The sequence below is a fragment of the Canis lupus genome, chromosome 30 (genome assembly GCF_048164855.1).
Source record: "Canis lupus baileyi chromosome 30, mCanLup2.hap1, whole genome shotgun sequence".
NCBI classification, from domain to species: Eukaryota; Metazoa; Chordata; class Mammalia; order Carnivora; family Canidae; genus Canis; species Canis lupus.
In genome coordinates this window covers 8610731-8618259 of record NC_132867.1, presented here as the reverse complement: position 1 = coordinate 8618259, position 7529 = coordinate 8610731, and positions in this window count along the sequence as shown.

Below are 7529 nucleotides of genomic sequence, written 5' to 3'. Positions count from 1 at the left end.
GAAATAAGAGGGTGTTGAAAATCAAGGGAATCCCTGAGGGGCTCAGTGGTTTAGCACCACCTTTGGCTCAGGGAGTGATCCTGGAGACCCGGGATTGAGTCCCACATCGGGCTCCCCATATGGAGCCTGCTTCTCCTTCTGCCTCTCTCTCTCTCTCTCTGTGTCTCTCATGAATAAATAAATAAAATCTGACAGGCAGCAAAAAGGCAGTGAGATTCTTGAACTTCAGTGGCATGGTACTTCATCCTTGGACACTGCCTTCTTGTTACAGTATTTCAATGACACTCATAAAACTGTTCAGAAGGCCACACATCACCCCAGAGGTCTGGAGGGGTTCATAGAAAAGGATTCTTCTCTTTTGCGGAGGGCCCCGCAAGCAGGCAGTATCCCATCTGGGATCCCTAGCTCCTCCAGGGACCATGATGGGCCTAAAAGTAACCAGTGTTCCCTCCACTCTTTCCAAGTCAGCTTCCATCAGTTGGGCTGGGATCTTTGGATTATTGCTCCTCATCGATATACCCCAAACTACTGTAAAGGAACCTGCCCTTGGGTACTACACTATGGTCTCAATTCCCCCAGTCATGCCATCATCGAGAACCTTGTCATGAGCTGGTAGACTAGAGTGTCCCCCAGCCATCCTGTGTTCCTTATAAGTATGTTCCCATTAGCATCCTTTTGGTTGAGGCAAATGGGAGCATCTTGTACAAGGAGTATGAGGATATGATTGCCCAGTCTTGCACATTCAGGGGATAGCAAAGGTAAAGCTAGCTCAGGTGTTCTGAGAAATTGGAAGGGTTTAACATAACAAATATCAGTGTTAAAGCTGCAAAACAAAACAAAACAAACAAAAAAACGAGTGGGATTCCAGGCACTGTAACGGCGTTGACTGGCGTCAGAAGCTGGACTCTCAGCGAGGGGCCGACATGGCCACCAAGCTGAAGAACAGCAGCTACAAGTTGGCCCGAGGGACCTGCTGTGCTCTGCTAGTCGGATCTAGCATCTCAAGCTTGGTTATGTGTCCTGGTACCACGTGAAAGATTCCTCATGCCACGTCATCCTGGGCACCCAGCAGTTCAAGCCCAACGAGTTTGTCAGCCGGATCGACCTGAGTGTGGAGGACGCCTGGGGCATCCTGCGCTGCGTCGTTGACATCCGCATGAAACTCGAGGAGGGCAAGTACCTCATCCTCAAGGACCCCAACAAGCAGGTCATCCGCGTCTACAGCCTGTCTTCAGCTCCCATGAGGATGACGAGGAGGAAGAGGAGGAAGAGGAAGAAACTTAAACCAGATGGTGACGTGGAGCTGGAGTTTGTGATTCCACTGAGCTTAGAAGGCTTTGGATGCTTAGTGGAATGCTTGTCTGATTATTGCTGAGGTTTGAAGGTTTAGTCTCAAAACCTTTTAGTCTCAAAAATATATATTTTTAATCTATTATATATATATATATATATATATATATATATATATATATATATATATATGCCAAATTTTTAATCCAGGGGGATTTCTCTGGAATGATAGCATTATTAATAGAAAGTTGAAAAATAACAGGAAAAATAGCTTCACATATGTCTACTATATAACTTTTTTAGTGCTTTCCCCCTGAAGACAGGGCACACTCCCTAACTCTTAGATTTTGGACTTGGCCCTTTGACTTGGCCTATTGAACCATGTGGATGAGCGGGTGTATATTTGTGAAGTATCAACCTTAAGAGGCTTTGCATGCCTCTGGTTTTTGGTTTGTTTTGTTGTTGTTTGTTTGTTTGTTTGTTTTCATATATCTTTCTCACCTCCTGAAGAGGTTTTCCTGGTGGGCTGCTGTTCCTTTGACCTGACCACAAAATGACTACACATAGAACAGACATGAGCCTCCACCTCTGTGAGGACCTGTACTCAGTAAGATTCACAGATTGAAGCACAGCAGCCCAGCCACTCTCTAATTCAGTTGTTCCTCAACCACAGAAGAGTGGTCCTAAGTAAGTAAGGGACTTCTTTAAGCCAGTCACTGAATTATGGATAGGTTTATTACACAATAGCTAACTGACAGAATCAATGTTATCATCGTCCAATTGTTTGGAGGTCTGAAACTGAAAAATTATGTCAGATATGCTACTCATTACCCTAACCAAGTTCACAGTTTAAAGAGGTCTAAGCATGCCAGTTGCATGGCTCAACACTTTGGAAGGTTGCATTACAATTATTAGAGACACCTGCTGCTCCCCATATACTCTTGTTGAGACAGACTGCTTTTCCTAGTTCTCTGGCCAAAAATATTTTTCCCTCTGTTTTTTTTTTTTATTTCTGTTTGTGTTCACTGGGCAGTTCTGTACTGGGTTCCTCTTTGAGTCAGCTAAGTTTTCTTTCAGTTATCTGTGGCTGTAAGTTGACTTAATAGGTATTGTTATATAATTTGCAAGGGCCACCTCATTCAGGTTCTGAGAAGTGTCCAATGATTTGAGACATCATGAGTATAGTCTTAGTGTAGGAACAGAAGGAATTGTGCCCCTGAAGTTCTAAATGGGAGGAAATGCCCTATGCCAAAAAATGTAATACAGTAAAACTGTCAAAGAATGTATTATATCATTAATGTAAATTGAGAAAGACATATAATTCTTGTTCACCTATGACAAGGTAAATATAGCAAATCTTCCAATACAAAACTTTTTTTAAAAAAGTATTTATTCATGAGATACACAGAGAGACACAGACACAGTCAGCAGGAGAAGAAAGTTCCTCACAGGGAGCCCAATGCAGGACTAGATCCTAGGACCCCGGGATCACACCCTGAGCCACCCAGGCATCCCCAAATATAAAAAGTAAAAATCCAAATAAAACCCTGGAAAGATCGGTGTAAATAATTTGAATATAATAGTTCATTCATGATTTATTTGGTTGAGGTTTTTCAGCTCCCTGTATTGACTATCTCATTTATTTATACAAGTTTATCTGTCTTTGTTTAGTCTGGCTGATATAACAAAATGCCACAGACTGGATAACTAATAAATAACAAAAATTTATTTCTCACAGTTCTGAAGGCTGGAAGTCCATGAGGGTGACAGCATGGTTTGGTGATGGCCCTCTTCCAGGTGACAGATTTCTCATTGTATCATCACATGATAGGGAGACTAGGGAATCTTGTGGGATCTATTTTATAAGAGCTCTAATCCCATTTATAAGGCCTCCATTCTCACAAACTAATTACTTGCCACCTGCTACCACCATCACATTGGGCATTAGGGTTCCAACATGTAAATTTTGAGGGAAAACAAATACTGAGACCATATGATCTCTTTATTACTTGATAGTAAAATTACTATTCCTTTTTAGTTATTTATTATTTCTCATATAATTAGTTCTATTTCCGTTACCTTATCAACAATAATCATTCAAAATCACATTAAAATAACCTTTGTATTTGATGTACTTTTAAAGAGTGTCCACAAGTCTTTTAAATATGACAATATTTGAATACAGTGGCTAATTTTTTATCATTATCAAAGGTTAATCAGAATATATCTAGCCCTAATTTAGATATAGAATGTGAGATAGCTCAAAACCAGGATCCTTAATGCTTTTAAATTTGTGAATATAAGTCATTGATTATTAAATAATATCACCTTTGTATGTACCTAAAATGTATGGCTGGAATATATTGTTATTAATGATAAAACACTCAAGGTCATGTGGAAGATCTAAATCAAAGGTAAAGACTCTGTAATAGCTCAAGAAATTTCTACTTTCCAAAAAGCTCTGGTCAAATTCATACAGAAACAATTTGCATTTTACTTTAGTTTTAAGAAGGAGAGATGGGGGGAGCAGCCAAAGGAAAGTGAGAGAGAATCTCAAGTAGGTTCTATGCCAGCATGAAGCAGGATCTCATGACCCTGAGACCATGACCTGAGTTGAAATCAAGATTTGGATGCTTAACTGACTAAGCTATGCAGGCACCCCAGAAATTGCATTTTAAGTAGCTGAAAATGTGTTTGTATTGATTTTCTAGTAAAATTAACTGATGAATTTGCTTATTTGAAATGAGCTTAAAATATTAAATTAATAAACACTAAATTAATCTTTTTAATTCCTATAAGGTACTGTTCTATTAATAATATGGGATTCATCTGTTTTATTTATGAATAGAAAAAATAGTGTAATTAGATATCAGAAAATAAAGGTGAATACATCTTTCAGGAATCAACATTATAAATAAATTTGTATTGATAATTACAAAGTTCACAATATGTAGTTAAAAAAATCTTTAAATTTGCAGAGCATTATAAAATATGATTTATGTTTACTCAATGTGTTAGGCAGAATAATGCCCCCTCACCCAAAAAGTGTCCATATCCTAACACTGAAAAACTGACAGTATTTTAGTTTAATGGAATAAAGGAACTCTGAAGAAGTATTAAATCCAGAATTTGAGATTAGATTATCCTAGATTATCAATACAATCAGAATTTTCCTTATAGGCAGAAGAGGGAGGTAGGAGGATCAGTCAGAGATGTGACAAGAAAAGCAGAGGTTGAAGTGATGTTGCCTTGGAAGATGGAGGGGGACATGAGCCAAGGAATGCAGGTAGCTTCTACAAGGTAGAACAGGCAAGAAAGGGATTATTCAGAAGAGTCTCCAGAAGGAACACACCCATGCTGACACTTAGTTTTAGCCCAGTAAGACTTACTTCTGACTTCTAAATTCTGGCACTGTATGCTAATAAATTTATTTTTAAGCTACTAAATTTGGGGCACTTTGTTACATTGGCAGTAGGAAACTTTGCATGTGCAAAGGCAATTAAAAAACAGCTTTGACTGTCACCTAATTTCAAAAGAGATTCTTGATTTTCTTTGATATTTAAAACAGCACTAAGTCTAATTTAACCAGCATTTAAAAAAAATCCCATGCATAAAATCTCTTTTGATTTGTATTAAAGGTGAAGCTAGAACTCTAATAGTGCCATGGACATCATGGAAAATTTTGACATAGCTACCATAAATTTTAGTGTGAGACAGGAATTTTATGTACTTTTTTTTTGGATTTCACTTTTATTTATTTTATTTTTGTTTTCATTGAAGTTTGATTTGCCAACATATAGTATAACACCCAGTGCTCATCCCATCAAGTGTCCTCTTCAGTGCCAATCACCCAGTTACCCAAAACCCCCGCCCACCTACCTTTCTGCAACTTTTGGTTGTTTCCCAGAGTTAGGAGTCTCTCATGGTTTGTCTTCCTCTCTAATTTTTACCACTCGGTTCGCCTCCTTTCCCTTATAATCCATCTCACTATTTCTTATATTCCCCGTATAAGTGAAACCATATGACGTTTGACTTACTTCACGCAGCATAATACCCTCCAGTTCTATCTATGTCGAAGCAAGTGGTGGGTATTCGTCATTTCTGATGGCTGAGTAATATCTCATTATATATAGAGACCACATCTTCTATATTCATCATCTGTCGATGGACATCAAGGCTCCTTGACAGTTTGACTATTATGGACATTGCTGCTGTGAACATTAGGGTGCAGGTGTCCCAGCATTTCACTGCATCTGTATCTTTGGGGTAAATCCCCAGCAGGGCGATTGCTGGGTCATAGGGTAGTTCTATTTTAACTTTCTGAGGAACCTCCACACTGTTTTCCAGACTGGCTGCACCAGTTCACATTCCCACCAACAGTGTAAGAGGGTTCCCCTTTCTCCACATCCTCTCCAACATTTGTTGTTTCCCGTCTTGTTAATTTTCACCATTCTCACTGGTGTGAGGTGGTATCTCATTGTGGTTTTGATTTGTATTTTGCTGAACAAGTGATGCGAAGCATTTTCTCATGTGCTTGTTAGCCATGCGTACGTCTTCTTTGGTGAAATTTATGTTCATTTCATGGTTGAATTGTTTGTTTATTGGGTGCTGAGTTTAATAAGTTCTTTATAGATCTTGGATACTAGCCCTTTATCTGATACGTCATTTGAAAATATCTTCTCCCATTCTGTAGGTTGTCTTTTAGTTTTGTTGAATGTTTCTTTGGTTGTGCAGAAGCCTTTTATCCTGATCAAGTCCCAATAGTTCATTTTGCTTTTGTTACCTTTCCATCATAGATGCATGACGAGAAGTCAAGAAGTTGCTGTGGCCAAGTTCATAAAGGTGCTGCCTGTGTTCTCTTCTAGGATTTTGATGGATTCTTGTCTCACATTTAGATCTTTCATCCATTTTGAGTTTATCTTTGTGTATGGTGGAAGAGAATGGTCCAGTTTCGTTCTTCTGCATGTGGATGTCCAATTTTCCCAGCGCCATTTATTGAAGAGACTTTCTTCCAATGGATAGTCTTTCCTCCTTTGTCAAATATTAGTTGACCATAAAGTTGAGGGTCCACTTCTGGATTCTCTATTATGTTCCACTGATCTGTGTGTCTGTTTTTGTGCCAGTACCACACTGTCTTGATGACCACAGCTTTGTAGTACAACCTGAAATCCGGGATTGTGATGCCCCAGCTAATTTTCTTTTTTAAAATTCCCCTGGCCATTCGGGGTCTTTTCTGATTCCACACAAATCTTAAGATGATTTGTTCCAACTCTCTGAAGAAAGTCCATGGTATTTTGATAGGGATTGCATTAAACGTGTAAATTTCCCTGGGTAGCATTGACATTTTCACAATATTAATTCTTCCAATCCATGAGCATAGAATACTTTTCCATCTCTTTGTGTCTTCCTCCATTTCTTTCAGAAGTGTTCTGTAGGTTTTAGGGTATAGATCCTTTACCTCTTTGGTTAGGTTTATTCCTAGGTATCTTAGGGTTTTGGGTGCAGTTGTAAATGGGATTGACTCCTTAATTTCTCTTTCTTCAGTTTCATTTTTCATATATAGAAATGCCACTGATTTTCTGGGCATTGATTTTGTAGCCTGCCACACTGCCGAATTGCTGTATGAGTTCTAGCAAACTTGGGGGGGAGTCTGTTGGGTTTTTTATGTACATTATCATGTCATCTGCGAAGAGGGAGAGTCTGACTTCTCTTTGCCAAATTGAATGCCTTTTATTTCTTTTTGTTGCCTGAATGCTGAGGCTAAGACTTCTAGTACTACGTTGAATAGCAGTGGTGAGAGTGGACATCCCTGTCGTGTTCCTGATCTTAGGGAAAGGCTCTAAGATTTTCCCATTGAGAATGATATTTGCTGTGGGTCATAGATGACTTTTAAGATGCTGAGGAATGTTCCCTCTATCCCTATGCTCTGAAGAGTTTTGATCACGAATGATGCTGTATTTTATCAAATGCTTTCTCTGCATCTATTGAGAGGATCATATGACTCTTGTTTTTTCTCTTGTTGATATGATATATTATGTTGATTGGTTTATGATTATTGAACCAGCCTTGCATCCTGGGGATAAATTCCACTTGATCATGGTGAATTATCTTCTTAATGTACTGTTGGATCCTACTAGCTAGTATCTTGTTGAGAATTTTTGCATCCATGTTCATCAGGGATATTGGTCCATAATTATACTTTTTGGTGGGGTCTTTGTCTGGTTTTGGAATTAAGGTGA